Raw genomic sequence first — 12,569 nt, forward strand, 5'->3', positions numbered from 1 at the left:
AGACTTTTTTTCAATTGAGAGAGGCAATCTATAATGGAACCTGAGTATCCCTGCAAGTTCTTGCTGGGTATGCCAAGAATACAAGGCTCTGAGCTCTCTTTACCTCAGTCATTTCTCAGTGTTGTGTTTTCAGTGAGCAGCCTAGAGGGATGAGGTAATGTCTGTCCCTTAGACAAAGAGCAGTGGTTCACTATAAAAATGGCAAATACCCTAATCTCAGTGTTTCTCTCTCGTAATGCAACCCACAGAATCTATAAGCATCTATCTTACAGCATTCATGAACCGGTAATAGTAATAGTAATAGTAATAGTAATAGTAATAGTAATAACAGTAAACAGTAATAATCTCAATTAGCTTGTAAGCAGAGTAAAATCCTAGACCCCTCATGGTTCTTGACAGTTTTGGCAATGAGGATGAGTGTGTGCTGTGTTAGAGGATATGAGAAGATTCTCCAGGATGTAATAGAGAAAGAATCCTTTCTCCCTAGTGGTGAGAAGGCCAGTGTGGGAATAGGGTTCCTCCACTGTTCTAGCTGTTAATGAGACCAAGGATTACAAAAAGCCACTGCAATGATGCTTTGATTATTGCTCAATCTCCTCTGGGAGTTTGTAGGGATATTATCATGACAATGGGGCAGCAAGCCCTGGGACTTCAACCAAAATACAATGTATGCTGACTGCTGAGTCAAAAGGCCTGCAATAAGGATACTGTGTCAGCAATGAGAATATAGAACTTTGGATCAAAACGTCGGAAGTTCACTTGTTGAGCCTGAGCAGGTATCCACTTGAAAACAAAATAAACGTAAAGTTTTGTTGTGAAACTTCTTTTTCATTCTACACCCCCGATCACTCTCTCTTCTTGTATCCCAATCTCAAGTGCTTTAAAAAAAAAAGTATACTGGGGAATTTGAGGGGAGAGAAGGGACTCAAACTTTTATAACTAAGATATAGGCACCCAAGTCACCAAATATCTGGTCTTGTGGATGTGTTTAAAAACATTGAGGATTACAGTGCAAACATTTAGCAGCATATGTGAGGGCGTAAAGGGTGGCTGGGCCTGGGCCCTTGATGGTCTCTAGGAGGTACATGGGGAAGAGGCAGCAGCAACTCGGGGTCAAGGAACCAAAGGGAAAAAGGTTTCCCTGCAGCTCAGCTTTGTAAAAGATATCTACAAAAATATTGCAATATGCATAATGCCCAAAAATAAAAAAATGAGTACTTTCTCCTGGGATCATGAACCAGTCAATATTGCCAACGTCACAATTTTTATTTGACACAGTACTGGAAATCCTAGTTGGCAGGTATGGGAAGAAAAAGAAATAATAGGCATACTGATTTCAAAGGTAGAAATAAAATCCTTTACTCACAAATGACATGATCATCTATGCATAAGATCTTAAAGAATCTATATAAAAAGCTATTTGAACTAGTAGGGTGAGAGGATAGAGTGTAAATATAAAAAAAAATCAATTGTATTTCAATATACTAAGCAACAAACAATTGGAAATTGAAATTTAAAAAATGTCATTTACAGAAGCATATAAAAACATTAAACATGATGAGTCAATTAAATAAAATAAGTGCAATAACTGTGCACCTAAAGGTATAAAACATTGTTAAGATAAATAGAGAGATACAGTATGGCCATGCATTGGAATGTTCAATATTTTTAAGATGCTGTGTTAATTTTCTATTGTGTGAGAAATTGCTACAAACTTAGTGACTTAAAGTGACACAAATTTATTATCTCATAACTTCTGTGAATCAGGAGTTGAGGCACAAGTTAGTTGGATCCTCTCTGTACACGGCTGGCTGGCTGGAATCGCTAGGCTGGCTGAAATCAAGGTGTTGGCCAGAGTTGTGATCTCATCTGAGGCTCAGGGTCCTCTTCCAAGCTCACTGGTTATTGGAGAATTTACTTCCTTGCAGTTGTAGGGCTGAGGATCAGAGAAAGAGTTGCTGATCAGTCCTCTGAATCACTAGAGCAAATAAATCAGTTGGAAATTTTCAGGGTAATCTGAGAACCCAATTACATCAAGTCATTAAAGTAAGACTATGAAGTGGGAACTTACGTAGGTATCTGTGGAAAGCTTATGCCTTTGTGTAAGCCATCATTTTTTTTTGAACTTAGTATCTGATGGTAGATCTGAGGCTGCTGTTGGTCAGCAGGGGCAGCAGTTGATAAGAAGAGATAAAGGCTGAGCAGAGGAGAGTAATGACAAACTAATCTATAAGGCACCTCTGCATTTGATTATCACTATATCTGCAGCACATTTGTATTTTTCAAAGATGGTTGCAACAATATCTCCCATCTTATATGTTCTTCTGCAATATGACTTTGCTATTCCCCCATCAGGAGGTACAGTCTATTTCTCACCCCATTGAATCTGGCCCCTATCTGTGACTATTTTGACTAAAAGTATATATTGTAAGTGGAACTATGCCAGTTCTAGGCACAGCGCTTACCTGGCATAAAACTTCTGATTCCTGCCTCTTGGAACACACTTACTGTTGGTTTTTTTTAAGTTTATTTATTTACTTTGAGAGAGACAGCACAAGTGAGGCAGGGGCAGAGAGAGGGAGAAAGAGAGAATCCCAAGCAGGCTCCATGCTGCCAGCACAGAGCCCTATGTAGGGCTCGAACTCACAAAACCATGAGATCATGACCTGAGCTGAAACCAAGTCGGATGCTCTCCTGACTGAACCACCCAGGCACCCAGGAACACCCACTGTTGATACATTCCCTTGTGGAACCCACTTTCCATACTGTAGAGGCCGAAGCCACATGGTGAGACCATATATAAGTGCTATAGTCCACAGCAGCAGCTAAGTTCCCAGTCAACAAGTTCTCAGGCAAGAGCCAACCATGTGCATAAACCATCTTGGATATCCAGTTGAGTTAATTTTTAAGATAAATCCAGCACCAGATATCATCTGAATGAAGCTGTGAAACCCCAAGTAAGAACTGCTGAGCTGAACCCAGTCAACTCACAGAACAATAAGAGAGAATAATAAATTTTTTCAGCCACTAAGTTTTGGGATGATTTCTTATGTAACAATAGATAATCAGAACAGTAGCTGATCATGAAAACTTCCCAAGAAGTATAGCCATTGTTTCATTTCTACTTTCTAAATATCACACAGGGTCCTTTAACATGGAACCATTCAAATAAAGGGTTTCTAGGAAATGTAGTTACAAGCTCAAATAAGTTGATAATAGAATACTTGATATATTTGGCTTAGTTGTGTAACTTTGGCTATTGGAATATGAATTGACAGGACACAAGCAGAGGGTTTAAGTGTATTTGTTGTGTATTGGCTTTTTCTTCTACTTTTGCTATCTGCCATGAGAAGAACATGCTTTGGGTCCTACAATGATAAATGGAGCAGATCTGAATTGAACTCTCAGTCTGGAGTCAAACCTAGCCAAGCCCAGCAGAGCTCAGCAGAACCATAAAGAACTAGCAAACCTGTGAACAAGAAATAAATACTTTTTGTGAGCCACTGAAATTTTGAAGATGTTTGTTACATGGCATTATTTCAGGCAATAACCATAATAGATAATAGATAACTAGTAAATAGGTGGAAAGAACCAAACATTTTTTCTGCCTTTCTTGATGAAAGTGCTTCAGGGTAACCCAATAGTTGATGTGGAAAAGTTCTTCTTCACAGAAGAATCCCAGCTTATAAATGCAAGAAGAATGGGAGGATATCACCATTTTGAAACCTATAATGAAATGATAGTTCTAAGCAGAGATAATTAAAAACTGCAAAAAATATTAGGTGAAAAGTGGTTGGGTAAGTTTAAAAAATAGATAGGGGAACCTGGGTGGCTCAGTCAGTTGAGCGTCCGGCTCTTGATTTTAGCTCAGGTCATGATCTCACAGTTTGTGGGTTTGAGTCCCACATTGGGCCCCATGTCAGTCTCTGCAGTGACAGCACAGAGCTTGCTTAGGGTTCTCTCCCTCCACCCCACCCTCCCCATTTGCTCACTCGCTTGCTCTCTCCCTCTCTCTCTCTCTCTCTCTCTCTCTCAAAAAGTGAATAAATTTTCAAAAAATAATTAGATCTGGATGTCAACATGTGAACAAATTAACCAGTGTCAACATCACAGAGAGACAACCAAATCTCATGTGTCTCCAAATGTGATGCAATAGAAAATACAAACATAATTTATTCTTGCAAAAATTTGAATCTAAATCTGATAAACCTCTATACCTCGCTACAGGAAATGCAGGAGTCAGAGGAACTGATGAGTGGTGGTAGCAGTTAATGGGTTGGGAACCCTGGAAGAAGTTAAATGAGGGGCGCCTGGGTGGCTCAGGCAGTTAAGTGTCCGACTTCAGCTCAGATCATGATCTCATGGGTTGTGGTTTTAAGCCCTGTTTCCAGCTCTGTGCTGACAACTCAGAGCCTGAAGCCTGCTTCAGATTCTGCGTCTCCCTCTCTCTCTTCCCTTCCCCTGCTTGTGCTCTCTCTCTCTCTCTCTCTTTCAAAAATAAATAAATATTTTAAAAAATTATTTAAAAAAAAGAAGTTAAATGATACCATGGGGAGAAGCATTTAGCAAAATCCAGAGTTTGGGAAAATTTTCAGGGCATACAACTGATTTCTTCCTCAAATACATTAAAAGGAAGGAGAAGAGAAATATAATTTATAGATTAAAAGAGATTAAAGACATGTCAATCAAGTCTGACTTAGTACATTGCTTGGATCTTAATTTAAACAAACCAATTGAAAAATAATGTGGGACACAACTAGGGAAATTTAGACACGATGGATATTTGGTGATATTAAGGAAGAGCTGTTATCGTTACATGTGATAATATATTTAGATGCAATTAGGGGATAGCTGGTATCTTTACATATGGTATTGTGATTATGTTTAAAAATGAATCCTTATCTTTTCAAGATATATACTTAAATGTTTATGGATAAAATGATGTATCTTGGTCTTGTTTCAAACTGGAGGGCAGTGGGTATGGGTACAGATAAGACTGGCTAAGAACCTGGGTTTTTGGCTGGAGCAATTGGGTGCATGGTTGTATAGTTAATGTGATAGGAAATCCAGAGAGAGAGAAACACATTTGGATTGGGATAAGTGGAGTGGCAGATCGGGAGTTCTGGTTTTGATACATTAGATTTGAAATGTCTATTAGATGTAGAAGTAGAGATATCAGTCTGATAATTGTATATGAGAGTCAAGTGCTCAGCTGAGAGGTCATGCTGGAGATAGACCTTTGGGGGTCTCCAGATTCTATAGTTTACACTCTCCCTATGTGAACTCATCTATCCACATATCTTTAATACTTTCTAGATTAGGTAGGAGCTATTTTGTTCTTTTACAGTTTCTACCATTCCTACAGGGAATGTCAGTGTATTCAGTCATTTTTGGATAGGTTAGCAGTATGTATTAAAATTAAAATGCACATCCTGAATGATCAAGCAATTCCACTTCTCTGTATCTACCCTAGAGTTACATTTGTGCATGAGCAAAAGCAGACATGACGAGAATACTCCCACAACCTTATTTGTAATAGTAAAAATCTGAAAGAACCCCAATGTCCACTGACAGGGGAATGGCTAAATTAAAAATATTTTCAAATTATGGAATATTATGCAATAGTTAAAAAGAAAGTAGGTAGGCTATCTCTATGTACTATAATTAAAAGATCTTCAAGGTATATTGTTGAATAAAAAATGCAAGTTGCAGAGGAATACTTCTATTTTTATGTTGATACCTTTAAAAAACTGTGTGTGTGCATGTGTATATACATATGTTTATATATGTGTGATAAAAATTTAAAAATATTTCAAATACTATACAACAAACATAATATTGGCTATATTGGGATAGAATATGAGTTTGGGGAGATGATAAAGAGAACTTTTAGCTTTAAAGTAATGCTTTCACAGGGCACCTGGGTGGCTCAGTCGGTTAAGCGTCCGACTTCGGCTCAGGCCATGATCTCAGGGTCCATGAGTTCGAGCCCCAAGTTGGGCTCTGTGCTGACAGCTCAGAGCCTGGAGCCTGCTTCAGATTCTGTGTCTCCTCTCTCTGCCCCTCCCCCGCTTGTGCTCTGTCTTTCTCTATCTCTCAAAAATAAATAAATTTAATTTAAAAAAATAATTAAAATAATGCTTTCATTTTATAATAAAAATATATTTACATGTTACTTGCAAATTTATCTTTTATCTAACTTAAAAGAGTGAAGTAATTACATGTGCCTATCTGCAATCAAGTAATAGTAAATAGCATAGTGAAGTGGTTAGGAACAGGGTCTTTGGAGTGGAACTTCCTGGGTTTGAATCCTGGTTCTGCAGTTTAGTAGCTGTGTTTGAGCAAGACGCATAAATTCTTCATGCTTCTGTTTCCTTATTTTTATTTTTATTTATTTTTTATAGTAAAGCCCGCTGATAACTTTTTTAATTTTTATTTATTTTTTTTTTAATTTTTTTTTCAACGTTTATTCATTTTTGGGACAGAGAGAGACAGAGCATGAACGGGGGAGGGGCAGAGAGAGAGGGAGACACAGAATCGGAAACAGGCTCCAGGCTCTGAGCCATCAGCCCAGAGCCTGATGCGGGGCTCGAACCCACGGACTGCGAGATCGTGACCTGGCTGAAGTCGGACGCCTAACCGACTGCGCCACCCAGGCGCCCCTAATTTTTATTTTTTTAATGTTTATTTATTTTTGAGATAGAGAGAGACAGAGCACAAGGAGGAAAGGGCAGAGAGAGAGGGAGACACAGAATCCAAAGCAGGCTCCAGGCTCTGAGCTGTCAGCACACAGCCCAACGCAGGGCTGGAACTCATGAACTGTGAGATCATGACTTGAGATGAAGTCAGACGCTTAACTGACTGAGCCACCCAGACGCCCCCACTGATACTTTTTTTAAAGTTTATTTATTTATTTTGAGAGAGACAGAGACAGCACGAGCAGGATAGGGGCAGAGAGAGAGGGAGAGACAGAATCCCAAGCAGGCTATGGGCGGTCAGCTGCAGAGCCCCACACAGGGCTCAAACTCATGAATCACCAGATCATGACCTGAGCAGAAACCAAGTCAGTCGCTTAACTGACTTAGCCACCCATGTTTCCTTATTTTTAAAATGGAGATACCAGTAGTACTTGTTTCAAAGGGTTGTATTCAAACAATACATGCAAGAGGTTTAACAGACTGCCTAGTACATAGTGATCAATAAATTCTGGTCATTTTTATTATTTTAAAATTTTATTTATTTATTTTTTAAATTCAAGTATGATTAACATACAGTGTTATATTAGTTTCAGGTATACCGTGTAATGATTCAACATTTCTATACACTACTCAATGCTCATCATAAGTGTACTCTTAATCCCCTTCACCTATTTCACCATTAGGGAAATGCAAATTGAAACCACAATGAGATATCACCTCATCCCTGTTAGAATGGCTAAAATAAAAAACACAAGAAACAAAAAAAGTTGGCAAAGATGTGGAGAAAAGTGAACCCTCTGTCACTGTTGGTGGGAATGCAAGCCGGTGCAGCCACTATGGAAAACAGTATGCAGTTTCCTCAAAAAATTAAAAATAGAACAACCATATGATCCAGGATTTTCTACTACTGATATTTATCCAAAGAAAATGAAAACACTAATTTGAAAATGTCTATGCACCCCTATGTTTACTGTAGCATTATTTATAAGAGGGAAGATATGGAAGCAACCCAAGTGTCCATCCATAGATAAATGGATAAAGATGTGGAATGTATATACATATACACAATGGAATATTACTTAACCATAAAAAGAATGAAATATTGCCATTTGCAACAACATGGATGGATCTAGAGGGTATAATGCTAGGTGAAATAAGTCAGAGAAAGACAAATACCATATGACTTCACTTATGTGGAATTTAAGAAACAAAAATGAACAAAGAATTATTATTATTTCCACTTCTTAATAGACTTCTGGTTTGGTACATTAAGGGTATCTGGATATTATTCTTGTAAATGAGATGATAAATATGGTCTGAATGGTATTGTTAGGATATTCATAGCAGATTCATTCATTAAATATTTTGCATACCTATTATGTGCAATTGTGTCCAATGTGTTTTCATTCATAGACTGCTTTCTCCCTGAAAAGGCATGATGTGGTACTATTCAATAGTTTTGTAAAAAATTTGAGAAGAATAAACAAAGTGCAGATTACATAAATCTTCAAGGGAATACAAATCCCACAGATAATATGCAGGGTTGAATCCAATAAGATGAAAATAATTTTTTCATAAAGTAAAGTAACCTTAAATTAGATCTTAAAGTTTCTTTCATCCAACAGCCACTTCATGCTATACTACTCTCACCAGTATCCCCAATAAGAATCATTGTACCTCTTCTTAAGTATTATTGTTTTGAACAGAGGAATCATTATTTCATGAAGCAGACTGTTCAATTGTTGAACAGCTAGAACTATACCTTATGTTGATCTTAAATCAGCAACTCAGCAACTTCAAAAACTGGCTCATTTTCCTACAATAGCTACACAAATCAATTCTCTTTCATCTTTTACATGGCAATTTTTTGAATATTTATAGACAGTGATCCTGCCACCCTAGAATCATTTCTTCTTCAGACTAAAAACTCCTGCACTTATTTGATTTCCTATCACCCTCCTTATCCTTTGGACTAATTCCAGTTCAGTGGTGTTCTACTTAAAGTGTAGGACTTAGTATTTTTGTTGCTGGGAGAGTATATCTGCTATTGCAACTCTCCACTTTTGTACATATCAGAGAGATAATCTGGAGCAGTTGTTCTTCTAATGACCTCATATAATTAACCCTTCTGGTGTCTAATTAAAAATAAACATATATCAGGGTCTCTATGTTTCCCTGTGGAACTGTTCTAATTCATCTTTGTCCTCTGGTTACTATTTTACATAAGATAACCATAGGGCAGTTAATTTTGGAAACACATATGACAGAAACTTGTAGTTCAGTTTTTTTCCTTAATGTACTTTCAATCAGCCCTTCCAGTTATACTCAGTGATAATTTTCTTATATCTATTTTTTTCTTCAATCCATAACCCTACATAGGAAATACTGAAAATTAAACCTTAAAATGACATGGCCTAGAGCATTACCCTGATATCAAAACTAGACAGACACTACAAAAAAGTAGTATTTTTTTAAAAAGTAGTATTTATCAGTGATAAACATAGATGCAAAAATCCCCAACAAAATATTAGCAAATTGAATTCATTAATACATTAAAAGGATCATTCACCATGGTCAAGTGAGATTTATTCCAAAGATACAAGGATGGTTCAGTATTTTCAAATCAATCAATGCAATACATCACATTAACAAAAGGAAGGATAAAAACTATATGATCATGTCAATAGATGACAAAAAAGCATTTAACAAAATACAACATCTATTCATGATAAAACAAAACTCTTAAAAAATAGAGTTAGATGGAACACACCTCAACGTAATGAAGGCCATAAATGACAAGCTAACATCATACTCAATGATGAAAAACTGAACTTTCCTCTAAGATAATGACCTCTAAGATGTCCACTCTAACCACTTTTATTCAACTTAGCACCAGAAGTCCTAGCTGCAGCAATCATACAAGAAAAATAAATTTTAAAAAATCCAAAATAAGTAAGGAAGCAATAAAACTGTCACTATTTGCAGATGAAATGATACTATTAGTAGAAAACCCTAAAGATTCCATCAAGAAGCTATTAGAACTTATAAATGAATTCAGTAAAGTTGCAGAATGTAAAATTAACAAAAATTAACTAACAAAAATGCACTATATTAGTGAATTTCTATACACTAATAACAAAGCAGCAGAAAGAGACATTAAGAAAACAATTGTGCTTACTTTTGCACCACAATGGATAAAATATTTAGGAATAAATTTAACCTAGGTTGTGAAAGACCTATTACTCTGATAATCATAAGACACTGATGACAGAAATTGAAGACAATACAAACAAATGGGAAGATATACCATGCTCATGGATGGGCAGAATTAATATCATTTAAATGTCTATACCACCCAAAGCAATCTACAGATTCAGTGCCATTCCTGTCAAAATACCAACAGCATTTTTCACATAACTGGAACAAATAATCCTAAAATTTGTATGGAATCCCAAAGAGCTCAAATGGCTAAAGTGATCTTGAGAAAGAACAAAGCTGGAGGTATCACAATCCCAGATTTCAATATATACTACAAAGTTATAATAATCAAAACAGAATGGTATGGGCACAAAAACAGACACATAGATTAATATAACAGGATAGACAGCCCACAAACAAATCCATTCTTATGTGGTCAATTAATCTATGACAGAGGAGGCAAGAATATACAATAGGAAAAGACAGTCTGTTCAATAAATGGTGTTGGGAAACTGGACAGCTACAGAAAAGAATGAAACTGGACCACTGTCTTACACCATACACAAAAATAAACTCAAAATGGATTGAAGACCTAAATGTGAGACCTGAAACCCTAAAATCCCCAAAACAAAACAGGCAGTAATCTCTTGGACATCAGCCTTAGCAATATATTTATGGCTATGTCTCCTCAGGCAAGGGAAACAAAAACAAAAAATAAACTATTGGGACTATACCAAAATAAAAAGCTTTTGCATAGCAAAGGAAATCATCAACAAAACAAAAGGGCAATGTACTGAATGGGAGGAGATATTTGCAAATGATATATCCAATAAGGGGTTAATATCTAAAATATATAAAAAACTTATACAACTCAAAACCAAAAAAAAAAATAACCTGATTTAAAAATTAGCAGAGGACCTGAATACACATTTCTCCAAAGAAGACATACAGATGGACAACAGACATGAAAAGAGGCTCAATATCACTAACCACCGGGGAAATGCAAATCAAACCCACAAAAAGATATTTTTCCTCACACATGTCAGAATGGCTAGTAACAAAAAGACAAGAAATAACAAGTATTGGCAAGGATGTAGAAAAAAGGGAAGCCTTGTGCACTACTGGTGGCAATGTAAATTGGTACAGCCACTGTGAAAAACAACATGGAGGCTCCTCAAAATATTAAAAATAGAAATACCACATGATTCAGTAATTCCCCTACTGGGTATTTACCCAAATAAAATGAAAACACTAATTTGAAAAGATACATGCACCCTTATGTTTACAAGAGGGAAGATATTTATTTTTATTATTTACAAGAGGGAAGATATGAAAGCAAGCCAGTGTCCATCCATAGGTGAATGGATAAAAAATATGAATTGATAAAGAAGGAGATATATATAATGGAATATTAGTCAGCCATAAAAATGAGCTCTTGCCATTTGCAGCAACATGGATGGACTTAGGTTATTAGGTTAAGTGAAATAAATCAGAGAAATACAAATACCATATGGTTTTACTTATATGTAAAATCTAAAAAAAAATGAACAAACAAGGGCACCTGGGTGGCTCAGTAGGTTGAACATCCAACTTTGGCTCAGGTCATGATCTCTTGGTTCACGAGTTTGAGCCCCACGTCAGGCTCTGTGCTGATAGCTCAGAGCTTGGAGCCTGCTTTGGATTCTGTGTCTCCCTCTCTCTGCCCCTCCCCCACTGGAGCTGTGTGTATGTGTCTCTCTCTCTCAAAAATAAATAAACATTAAAAAATAAAAATAAAAAAATGAACACACAAAAAATTTGACATTTAAATACATAGAACTGATGGTTGCCAGAGGGGAGGTGGGTAAGGGGGCGTTTGAAATATATAAAGGGGATTAAGAGGCACAAACTTCCAGTCATAAAATAAAGTCATGGAGATAAAAGGTACAGGATAGAGAATATAGTCAATAATATTATAATAATGTTGTATGGTGACTACATTTATCATCGTGAGCATCGAGTAACCTATAGAATTATTGAATAAGTATATTGTATACCTGAAGCTAATATAAAATTGTATTTCAATTTTAAAATGACATTGCCTATGTTATTCCAATCCTCAGATCTACCCAAATTTCCCCTCTGAAGCCAGGTGACAGATATTTTCCTCAACCAGAGACAATCTTGGCCTCTACTCTCAGAAATAAGAGAAATCTTAGGGAGGCCACATCAGCATACCTGAATCTGTATCTTTAGGCCCTTATACACCCTTTGGTTATCAAGTTTTGATCCCACCCAGAATGTGCTCTTTTATTAGAGTCACTGAATTCAGAGCTGTCTTTTTCCCCCGGCCCTTTAAGGTAAGTCTCAGCTGCTTCCCATAAGACTAAGTAACTTCCAAACATTGGGGCTCCATCCTTGGATCTCTTCCCTGCCTACACTTACTCTCCTCCTTTAACCAGTTTTGTAGTGTTAAATACCATATATATGTTGATAATACAAGATGTATTATCTCCTGTTCAAATCTCTCCATTGAATTCTGACATTCATGTTGTCAGACTTATCCTATGGCTGACTCCTTTTAAAGTCATAGGATGGCTGCCAGCACACATCAGAATTATATTCTTCCTTGTTCCTATCTATTGGAAAATGGATTGCATTGCTTCCAACAGCCAAATGTTATAAAAGGCTCTT

This window comes from Leopardus geoffroyi, chromosome X (assembly GCF_018350155.1).
Source record: "Leopardus geoffroyi isolate Oge1 chromosome X, O.geoffroyi_Oge1_pat1.0, whole genome shotgun sequence".
In the NCBI taxonomy this organism is placed as follows: domain Eukaryota; kingdom Metazoa; phylum Chordata; class Mammalia; order Carnivora; family Felidae; genus Leopardus; species Leopardus geoffroyi.